The 11,589-nt window shown below is 46.6% G+C and overlaps 1 pseudogene; it reads left to right on the top strand.

Annotated features, from left to right (window-relative positions):
* The first annotated feature begins 8,616 nt into the window (after nt 1–8,616).
* Nucleotides 8,617–10,643, top strand: LOC136485612 (probable protein phosphatase 2C 74; annotated as a pseudogene).
* The last annotated feature ends 946 nt before the right edge of the window (nt 10,644–11,589 follow it).

Raw genomic sequence — 11,589 nt, 5'->3', positions numbered from 1 at the left:
ACGATATGCCAAAAATCTGAGAATGGTTGCCCTATATGTTGGCAACAGTGACAGGACGTATAGGACGTGCATTCATGCATATCCTGTTTGTGCATTGTAGTGCCTGTATTGCTGGCAGATACGCCATCCATAGGTGTCACGCGTGTCTTATTGTGCATGACTAACTTGTTCCTGTTCTAGAGTTAGGTCTGCACTATGGCTTCGTGCTCCGCGTTCGCCCATGGTTCACCCCTATCGTGACCCATGTTCTCCCCATACCTCTTTCTACGCTCTTGTCGGACACCAGCCCTACAGTCGTACTAGTTAGTAATGGCCTCGGACATCGCTCGCTCAAACGCGCGTAAAATTTGGTCGATTCATCGTAGTGATCCCATGCGGGAACCCTAGTGGACAACACTAGGACCACTGAATGCTCCGCCTTTATAAGCAGAGCCTGACTTAGCCCTTGGTACCACCACTCGACGCACTTTAGCTAGTATAGCTTTTCCTTTGAGCAAGCTTTTCGCTCAGCCTTCCTCACCACCACAACCAGAAATGGCAGGAGCCTGGGTTAGTAGTTACTTCCTGAATGTTGAAGGTTTTCCTATAATCCTGCATGCCACCCTGCAAAAGCTCAGAGTCAAAGATCATCCTGAGTATGAGGGCCATGAGTATGAGGAGCATGGCACCGAGCGTTGTGAGGTTACCATCTACATCGGGAAGAGTGAAGAGTTCCCCGACATCACTGAAGCCTAGAGTATGACCGCAACCAGGTTTAGCTTCATCGACACCTACCAGGTTGTGGCCTGCAAAGCCTTGTGGTACCTTTGTCAGATCTATGAAGAGCCCATTGCCCGTACCCCCATGAGGTTCTTTCCACCTTTGGACAAGAATCGGCGGGCATGGAGGGCTCGCATGGAGGCCTTGCAAGGGTAGGATATGCAAGAGGATAGTCCAACCATGGTGCACTTGACCACGTACCTGCTTGCTCTAGATGAGTAGTATGACCAGCAAGCCTTGAAACTAAGGATCCACCTCTGGCGAGTGGAGGAAGCCGAGATCTTCACCCGGATGCTCCAGGTGCAGCTCATCGAAGCGCATGCCAGTGCTGTAGCCGTTGAGAGCCGGGAGACTGCCATGTTGGAAGCTCTGAAGGAGGCTGAAGATCAGCATGGCCATCAGCTGTGTGAGGCCTATCTTGTCACTAGGGCCAAGCAAAGGATGCTGGCTGTAGAAAGGTAGGATGCTCCGATCTTGGAAGGGCTCCGTATCCAACCGCCAGGAAGAAGGAGAACCGGTGTTGCAGTGCCGCCAGCACCTCCACCCTTGGAAGTGTCAGAAGTCAAGCCCTTGGTTCCTCTCACTCAGCCACTGCCAAGAGAAGAGGTAGATCCGTAGCCAGGACAATAGAAGAATCTATCGAGCTCAGGAATGAAGATGCGTGGCTAGAGTAGCTTAGTTGCCTTGGAATGCTGTACCCATAGTAGTACTGCTTTTCATTGCTGTTCTCCGGTATTGTACTCTTGCCGTTGTTGTCATCCGTAGTTATTGAGATCGTCCGACAGTAGGTGAATACTGTGTCATGAATGGAAGCCTAAATGCCTATACGTTGTACCCGTATAAGACCGTTCAGAATATGCATTTTATTTATTTTGTTGTGTGATTGCGTCCATCTGCCTTTAGGTCTCAGTAGACGTGCTTAAAGTTTTCAAGGCGATATTAAGCAGGATACAAGAGAAGTTGCCATTTAGATATCAGCAAACCAGTCATGATTGGAGAACATTGGACATTGTATCGACTAATTGTGGATGTCCCAGTAGAACACTAGAATCTCTTTAAAACAAATCCACCATTGGATTTGAATTCCTTGTCCCTTGTTGTGAAGGGAACCTTTGTTGTTTGAATTTTCCCATGCAATACTCCTCTTATTCTATGGTCTATGACCCCACTGTCTTCATGGCGTATAAGTTGGTAATAATTGCATGGTTAATAGCTTATGGTGCCATGACAAAACTGAGGGCTCCCTGTGGAACAACTTCCACATGGTGACGCTGCTCAGCACGCCCTGGTATCGAGGTTGTTAACCAAGTACCTTTACCAAGTTACACCGCCATACCGCTTTTGCTACAAATAATTTCCTTGGAAATATTCAGGTGTTCAAATGGGAAATCCACAACGGGTTGATAAGATAGTGTTCTCTCTAAGTAAACAAGAGGAGGTGGTTTTGGAGGAAGAAAGTATGACATGGTCTTAGTCTACATGAAAGACGGATGTGGACAAGGAAGGAAAAGAAAAAGAAGAGTAGTAGGAAAAAGGTTAGTCGTGGATAGTCGGGAGTAATTGTAAAAGCCTGAGTGGATGTCATGTCTCAAGCCTATGTTTAATTGACCGCGCTACGCATGCCAGGTTATTTTTGCTACGTGCCCTGCGGACGTCATCTGTGTCGGGCCCTTTAGCACCCCGTTCTTATGTGACCGCGGCATCATCTCGCACTCGCTGCCCTTGTGCACTGTGTGCTTTCCTTTTTCCCCAACATCCGATCGGCTCTTGACCCCCACACCTCGTCCCCCGTACCAGACGCCCTATCCTCTCCCTTCTTTCTTCTTTTGGGGACACAACCGCCCGCACACCTCCCTCATCGAGCGCACCCTCTTATCTCCTCTCCTTTATTTCCCATCCACTCACTTGTGCAGGGAGTGCACCATGGCCTTGTTATCCCCACTGCATGAACTATTTGTGTATCTCATCCATGCCGTCTCCACTTCCAGTGTGTTGCGCCCCATCTCCGTTTGCCACTATAAAATGTCCTTGGTCCTTGCTCTTCTTCCTCATTCCCATTCCCCTTGCATTCAGAGTAGAGCTAACAAATCTAGTCGTCATCCGAGGAACTAGGTTCGTCAGTCGGAGGTGATGGTGTAGTCCAAGAAGAAGAAAGGATCTGGTTTTCGAAGAAGTTTAAGTCTACTGTTGGTTAGTTGACCTTAGGGTTCACGATGTTTGACTTCTCAGTCGACTATTTTTGGATCTGTTGGACCTACGCCATGTTTTGGATACTCATTATCTTATTGTTTCTCCATTGCCCTCGTCTATCTCGACTTCTAGATTAAGTCTCAGTTGTATTAGGTTGCTCTTAACCATGTATCCCTAAATCCTTGTGCGGTGTAGCATCCGAAGTCATGTAATCTTTCGTGTAATCCTTGACCTATGAAATGTAATCACGTTTTCCCTCTTTTGGTCCTTGCTTCGAATCTCGGGATGAGATTCTTTTTAAGGGGGGTTGGTTGTAATACCCTAGTGTTACGATCTTGTTTAGCACCACGATTTAGGCCTATGTAAAATTTTCGAAACGAGTTTCTCGGAATTTTTGGATTTAAAATATACTTGATGCGATAAGCGAATCCCGTGTGACTTAGTTTTGTGGACTCAAATAAACACCCAACTTAAATTACTCAGTGCGTAAAGATAATTAGGAATGTCGAACAACGATTCTAGCGAATGGTTTGTTCTGTCAGATTAAGCATGAAAAGCAACGTTTATAAATAAAATAATATCCATTAATAAATAGAATGATATATATATATATATATATATATATATATATATATATATATATATATATATATATATATATATATATATATATATATACTCACGGGTTTATTTTGTTACGCACAAAATGACGAGAAAGAGAGCGCAGCAGCTTCGTTTATTTTTCCTGGCGTACAGCGTACGCGTTGCATGGAAATTATTCACCGTCTCGTGTCCTGTCGTGGCTCTGCACCCCGGCGCATCGGTTTGCCTACGCCATTGTCTCTCTCTCCATCGTGTCCTTTCTCTGAGAGCGTTTTAAAGAAAGTTGGCCAGGCTGTTGCTATTGTGTACGGCTCTATTTGCATTTTCCCCAGGTGCACGTGGTTCTGCCCCTGCCCTCGCCATGTCTTTTCACGTTCTGTGTGCGCGCAGGCGCGCAACAGACGGCCACGCTACTCCTTGCGCTCCACCTTCGTGCCACAGCCCATGGCATTGCCCGTGCTGGGCTCCTTGACTCATGTGAGCGCTCCTTCCGTGCCCGCGCGTAGGCCCATGGACCATGTTGGACCTGTTGCTCCATGACCGTCACCGCCCATGCCCCACAGCGCCGCTGCATCCTCCTCCTCGATAGCCGCAACTCCACGCTGCCGGGTGCGCCCACGCTTGATCCGCCCGCGCCGTCCGCCGTGTCGCGCCACCCTCGGGTGCGCTGTGGCTGCCCATCACTACCCTGCCTTGGTTCATGCCGCGGCCAGTCCTAGGTCCGATCGTCGTCCACGCACCTCCCCGTGCCACCCCGCTTCACCTCCGCCGCCGAAGGGGCCGGCAGGTTGCTCCCTCTGCTCCATGCTCTACGTTGGGGAGAAAGGGAAGGGTAAGAATCTAAGTGAAATTTTATACAGGGTCCTTACTATGAAATACGTGACCCACCGAAATAGTGCCAATGTCCTGCGGGTTGATTTAAGTAAAGTACGAGGGCCTCGGTGCAATTTTGTGCCACCGCCGCTGTCTGGCCCTGGCCGTGTGGGCCGGCCTGCTCGCCGTGCCGCGCGTGGGGCATCGACTGTCCTGGCTGGGACGCTCGCGCCGTCCCCGCATTGGGCTGTTGGCCTGCCTGCCGCTAGGCCGACCAGTCATTGCCATGCAACTGGGCCACTGCTCGCGCCCGCACGCGTGCCCCGCCAACGTCACTTGGGCCGTGCTCGCTCGTCTGGGCCAGTCCCATGCTCTCTTGGCTAGGCCGCTGCTTGTGCTTGGGCCGCGCATCCGCGTGGGCCGTTTTGGTGGCTGCCTGTCCTTTTCATTTCCGAAATGCTTTTCTAAAATAGGTTTCTAGTTTAACTTGTAAAATCAATATAAAATGGTATAGGAATCCAAAAATTGTAAAACCAATTTTCTTAGTCTCCTAAAATCATGATCTACCTGATAGTATATTTTGTTCACATAGTGTGATAATATTCTTGGAAGCTATATAATTAATTTAAGGTACTTAATGTTGTAAAAATATAAACTTGTAGGAATTGTTGTGATAAATTGGTAATAGTATTGAATCTGGAATTTTTATAGTAGGCTCCTAGCAATATTAGGTACTCACTATAATTTTTGTAGCTCCAAAATAATTAGTTTACTAGATTAATAATGATGCCCTATTTCGAATAAAGATTAAATTGATAGAATGGAATAAAGAAACACATTGGGTTTTGTATAACTAAAACATTGGTTGGGAAGTAACGCCTTATTCGACAACATGGATGCATAGCCTAAGTACGGTCGTCGTTAGAACTAGCTCGTTAGCTTGAGAGGCGTAAATCGTATTTTACAAGTCACAGTTGCAGTTGATTAATTACGTTCTTACATTGCATCACGTTGCATATCATAATAGGAACGTCGAAGGATCACGGAGTCATCGAGAGTTGCTGGAAATGGTGCTTTTGGAGATTATGTCGCCATGATGGAAAGCTAACTTCTGATTATATCCTATCCACGCAAGCCCCAATGCATAACCCCTACTTTTCTGCAGTTTAAATTATATTTGTACGTTAAGTTTTAAGGAGTTGAATGAAACCCACTTGCATATATATATATATATATATATATATATATATATATATATCTTTATCCTATGAGTCTTACTAGTATGACAGGATCGTGTAGATTGCTATGCTACAGGACTTCGGTAGAAGTCGAGTGATTGCTATCACTCACGAGATATAGGAAATATATTACTGTATTATTATCACTTAGAAAATATAAATGGTGGAAAGGAAAAATGGTGATCGGGCAGGAATATGGTTTGGGTATTGGTGGGTGTAAGAGGTTGTGTCGTCGTGGACGCGGGGCATAGCTTGGTTACACTGCTTTTCCTGTCTGTGTCGGTTAAGGACCAGCCATTGTATAAGACGCTAGGCAAGTCACAGACTTATTATCTCGAGCACATACTTGGGTATGGGCGCTTGGAAGACTTGTTGCTCTCTTGTCGTGGATCCGGCTCTTTCCGGACCGACTGTCTGGGTGGTTTTTGGGTTAGGAGGTCTTTGAACCGCACTGAGTCCGGGACTTAGGGGCGGGGGCTTAGAGTCCTAGTTTGGACGGGGACCTAGACACCGAGGACAGGAGGGTGATGGGTTGGTCCTGCTTGTGCCTTGGGTACAAGTGGGGCGTGTGTTTTTAGGGTACCCAGCTGGGGGCATTGATTCACGAATCGTCGACGATCCAGTATGACTTGTCTTAACTCTAGTACCACAGTAAGAACTGGAAGATGAAAGATGGAAAGAAAAGAAAATCTGATTGCTTACCACCTGCTTGAAAGTAGTACAGGTGCTTACATAGAATGATTAGTTAATGAACTAATGCACTGCTAATAAAAATCGAATATAAGAACACACATTTAGTAATGCTTCCTGCAGATGCAGTAAACCCATAAGCCAGATAGCCATACATATCCTTGAAGTCTTTTCTTTCCTCCTGTCGGGTAAGTCTTGCTGAATATAATTGAGTACTGAGGGTTTTATTCCCCCCTGTTGTAGGTGACAAGTGGATGCCAGAGCTGACCTTTGTGTGTAGATTCCTCCTGGTGGGCTTAGAGAGGATTTTCTTTACGCTGCGATCATAGTTTTTATTTATAACTCTTACTAAATATTTTTATGAGTGAAAGTTTTATAATCTGTTGTCCTAGTTTATTTATCAATGCTTCATCATGTCATGAATAGATGTTTATTTCTGCTGTAACTCTGTTTACATATTTATATTCCGCTGTTCAATTAAATTATTCATAACTCTGATAATATGTTCATATTCTGCTATTATAAATGATAAATATTATACTATGATGTTACATGCAAAGTGATGTAAGAAATGGTTAAGAATGATATAAGCTTTATTATCTCATTTGTGATCCTGATGGCAAAAATATGGATTTTCGGGTTCTCCCCTAGGGTGTGCCTGATGGGACCGCGTGATTTGGTGTTCTTCCTTGAGTGCTTAGTGTCTAATGGAAGATGAGCACTCCTGGGAGGCATTAGATTAGGCGGTTCTGCCACACAACAATTTTGAGAAAAAGAGTTAATAAATCAATGAGTTTTACAAGTGGTTAAAAAAGTTGGTAGCATATTTTTTGGGTTCCTCCTATGGTTATTAAAATCTCACTCCTAAAAGATAAAAGAAAATTTTGCATCAGGAATCCCAGACTATTTTTAAAACACTTCACATTTGCATGGGAAACCATGTCCTTACTCATATTCTTCCACACATCCTTGCACTTCCAGATTGGTGGATTGATATATGCGCACATATAATGTCGCGTGACTGGATCGTTTCTCCCAAGTACGGAAAGATTGAGAGTTGAGATAGGGTGTGGTTGGAGAGTAGTTATTTTCAATCTTGCAAAAAAAATAACATTGGGAGTGGGTTTTGAAAACTCTTGGAGATGCTTTTACCTCTCTACTTTCTTTTTTTTTTGGAAAACTAATTGATTTACTAATTTTTTTAGGTGGCGCGAGTGTTGTCTTCTGGTTGATCACATTAGGCCTTGGTTAGTTGGACGAATTTTGGGAATTTGGCTACTGTAGCACTTTTGTTTTTATTTGGCAATTAATATTCAATCGTGGACTAATTAGGCTCAAAACGTTCATCTCGTGATTTTCAACAAAACTGCGTAATTAGTTTTTTTTGTCTACATTTAATACTCTATGCACGTATCGCAAGATTCGATATAATAGCTACTGTAGCACTTTTTGGGAAAACTTTTTGGAACTAAACAAGGACTCAGTATCAGGACCCTGCACCGGTACGTATGCTGGCAGTATGCCCGCCGTCCGGATTAAGTAAACGAAATTCCCCGTTAACAATATTAAAAACACAGCCAAGATGACGTGGTCACTGCATTAGTTGACCCGTCGGCACCAGTGACCCAGCCCCGCCCATCTGATCTTGTCCGGTTCCTCTCGTCTCGTCTCACTCTTCCACTCCTCATCACGTATAAAAACATTGCAAGCTGATCTGCCGGTGACTCCCATCCTGGCCTCACTTTTGCAGCCAGTTTCACCGTCTCGCTCTGCGGCACCCAGCTTCTAGCTAGACACGCTGCACACTGCCCGGTTCCTGTGCTCCGTCGCCGCCGCCTTCGCGCGCCTCCTCCGCGAGCTCCGCAAGCTCCTCATCAGGGCATCCGCGTTCTCTCCGGTCGTAGCTTCCCTACCAACGGCAGCGGCAGCGTCGTCTCCAGCCGCCGGCGTAATCTCCGCCATGACCCTCCCGCTGCGGAGGAAGACTCCTGCTGCTGCTGCCTCAGTCGTCGCTATCCAGAAGCAGCTGTTGGTGGTGGCGCCGCCTCCCACAGCTGTTTTTGTTGGTGAAGAGGCGCCTAACGTTGTCGGCGGTTGTAGCGATGACGCAACAGAGCAACAAGCTGAGAGCAAGAAGAAGACAGCATGGGCTGCGAGGAGGCCGAGGCCCTCAAGGCTGGATATACCTGTGGTGGATGTCGATGCCGGCGAGGTGGCTGCCGGCTGGGCCGCCGCGGCTGCTGCCTCGGCGAAGGAGTCTGACCTGAAGGAGGTGGAGGGCGAGGGATTTAGGCTGGCGAGTAGAGCAGGACCGAGGCATGCGATGGAGGATGCGTATGCCGTGGTAACCGATAAACATGGTGGAGATTCTGAGCTGGTAATTTTTTTTATCTGCGTGGCAAACGATTTGATAAATTATTTGCTTGATTTGATTTTATTGATGCGAAAATTTGTTTATTATCTAAATTTTTTTCCATCCTCCTTTATAAAAATATATTTTCCAGCCTAATCCATCATGTCTTATGAACTCGTAAGTAGTATTGCTATGAATTTATTAAGAGACATATATAAGGACAGCATTTCTAATTTTCTTGCTAGATATGAGTAAGACTATAAATACTCGGATTCACAGATGACAATATTCCGTTAAAGAAATATGTCATATTATTCATATGTATATGTACATTGTATACATATTCCAGTAAAACTTGCACATATATCATACTTTGTCCGAGAATTATTATTTCATGAATTGGTGAATTTAACATTTTTTTTCTAATTACTGTATGCCAGAAATAAATATTTGATTTCTCCTGTTTACAGAATATAATCCATTTTACATAAGTCTGCATTGTATACGACTTTTTTTTAGAAAAACTACATAATTGTGCTTTATATGTTGTTAAATAAGTGCAAAAATATGAATATTTCTTATAAGTTTTATGAAAAACTAAGCTACAAGGTAGTAATACACTTTAAATGCCCCTTGTTAACTAGCTAGTCTTAGACCATCATCTCTCATGATCAGCTAGTAGCACGAGAGGGTTTTGAGAAATAATTTAATTTAGTGATTTGACCAAGGTGGAATACTCCACGAATATCATGCTTCCATTTTTCTATGGATGGAGTACAATTATGGCTGCTCTAGCGACAGCAGGGGCAGACCTCTTTGTTGTGACCAAATGCTGCCGTGGCCTCTTTGCCATTAGAAATTACCTAGGGTGAACACTAAACAATTGCACTTCCTACATGCTAACAAAAACACTAAATATAGTGAGTTTTGGGCTTAGTCTCTAAACTTAGCCCTCTTGAATTATCATCAAGCAAGATCCACAACTAAGATGTAAGCATAAGCACGCCCAACACTGGCACCTAGCATGTTTTGGTTTGTTAATCTCCGAACCTTTTAATTTCCCGCAGGCATTCTACGGTGTGTTCGACGGACACGGCGGCCGCGCGGCCGTGGACTTCGTCTCCGAGAGGCTCGCCAGGAACGTTGTCTCCGCCGTACGTGCTGGCCGCGGGAACGGAGACGCAAGGTGAGCCTTGGTCGTCGTCGGCGGCGGAGGAGGACGCCGTGTCGGCGGCGATCAGAGCGGCCTACCTGGCCACCGACAACGAGCTCCTCGCGCAACACCAGGTGCGTACGTACAGCGTACTGCCAGAGTGACACTACGTACAAAGACGCACGTTCGTTTTGTTTACCGGGTCTACTACGCATATATGCACTTTCGTCCCACGTTGAACACGTCAAAAAGATTCTTATTTGTGCTTGCCATGTATATATCCGCGCCGTGCTGAGCCGCGACGGCGCAGCGGCCGCGCTGACGGCGGACCACACCTGCATGCGAGAGGAGGAGCGGGAGCGCATCGAGCGGGAGGGCGGCTACGTGTGCCGCAGCGGCAGTGGCGTGTGGCGGGTGCAGGGCCGCCTCGCCGTGTCCCGCGCGTTCGGCGACGGCGCGCTGAAGCGGTGGGTCGTCGCCGACCCGGCGGTCACCAGGGTGGCCCTTGATGCCAGGTGCGAGTTTTTGGTCATCGCGTCCGACGGGCTCTGGGACAAGGTCAGCAACCAGGAGGCCGTCGACGCCGTCTCCACTAGCCCGGCGACGGCATGCAGGGAGCTCGTGGACATGGCGCGGCACAGGGGGAGCAGGGACGACGTCACCGTCATGGTCGTTGACCTCGGGAGGTTTGTACGGTAGAAGTGTCCAAGGAGGGCAGCAAGGAGCTGATGATGCGCTGACTGAGCACCGATGAATCGAGCTTAACTTTAATGGAGCAACAAATTAGTTTGATTTGCGATTACGGAGGATGAACTGACAAGAGTTCCTTCGTCGACTCACTGACTAATTGCCCGGAGATGTGAAGTGTACATATACAGCATATACAGTTTGTAACATCCAAGATTTTTTTCTGTTTATATATATGTCTCCATAAAACTGTTGCTAAAATAACGAAGAAAAAAAATAATGGACGCCCTCAGTGAAATGATTACCATAAAACGACGAGATAGGTGTGTCAGTGCACAAAGACAAAAGGGCATGGCTACGGCCCGGACGTCCCCATCGGAACGCCCGTGCCTCTCCCGCATGCAACTGCTGACTCGTATGCAACTGCATCTGTAGTTATAAAAAAAAAACTGCTACGCGTACACTCCCACCCGCCACCGCCGCATGCAACTGATGCGTCTGCACATGCACCCGCCCCCATATGCCGGTGCACATACAGATGCAGCTGCACGCCCCTTGCCTGCTGATGCGCATGCAGGTGGAGATCACCCACGCCCGTTTCGCTTGACGCGCACGTGGGAACCGTTACCCTGCGGGCCCTCCTCTGCATGCGCCCTCTGCTTATAGCCTGCTAATGTTGCAACATTAGGCACTTCAGCAACATACATCTGAAATAGTTAAAACATTTATAACATATGCTTTCAGCATATCTGTATACCAACTGCAACATATGCAACATACAGATATCTAGATAAAAAACTTGCAACATTATGATCTTGTCCATCTGAATATCTGATCTTGTCCTGTTCCTCTCGTCATTGTCTTACTCTTCCACTCCTCGTCCCGTATAAAAAAAAATTTGGAAGCTGATCTGCCGGTGACTCCCATCCTGGCCTCGCTCAGTCGCTCTTGCATTGCTCACTCAAGAGTCCAGACTCAGCACTAGCACCAGTTTGATCGTCTCGCTCTCGGACACATGCTGCACTGCACACTGCCCGGTTCCTGTGCTCCGTCTCGACCGCCTTCGCGCGGCTCCTGAATCCTGATCGAGCTCCGCAAGCTCC

This window comes from Miscanthus floridulus, chromosome 10 (genome assembly GCF_019320115.1).
Source record: "Miscanthus floridulus cultivar M001 chromosome 10, ASM1932011v1, whole genome shotgun sequence".
In the NCBI taxonomy this organism is placed as follows: Eukaryota; Viridiplantae; Streptophyta; class Magnoliopsida; order Poales; family Poaceae; genus Miscanthus; species Miscanthus floridulus.
This window is presented reverse-complemented; position numbering and strand designations above follow the sequence as displayed.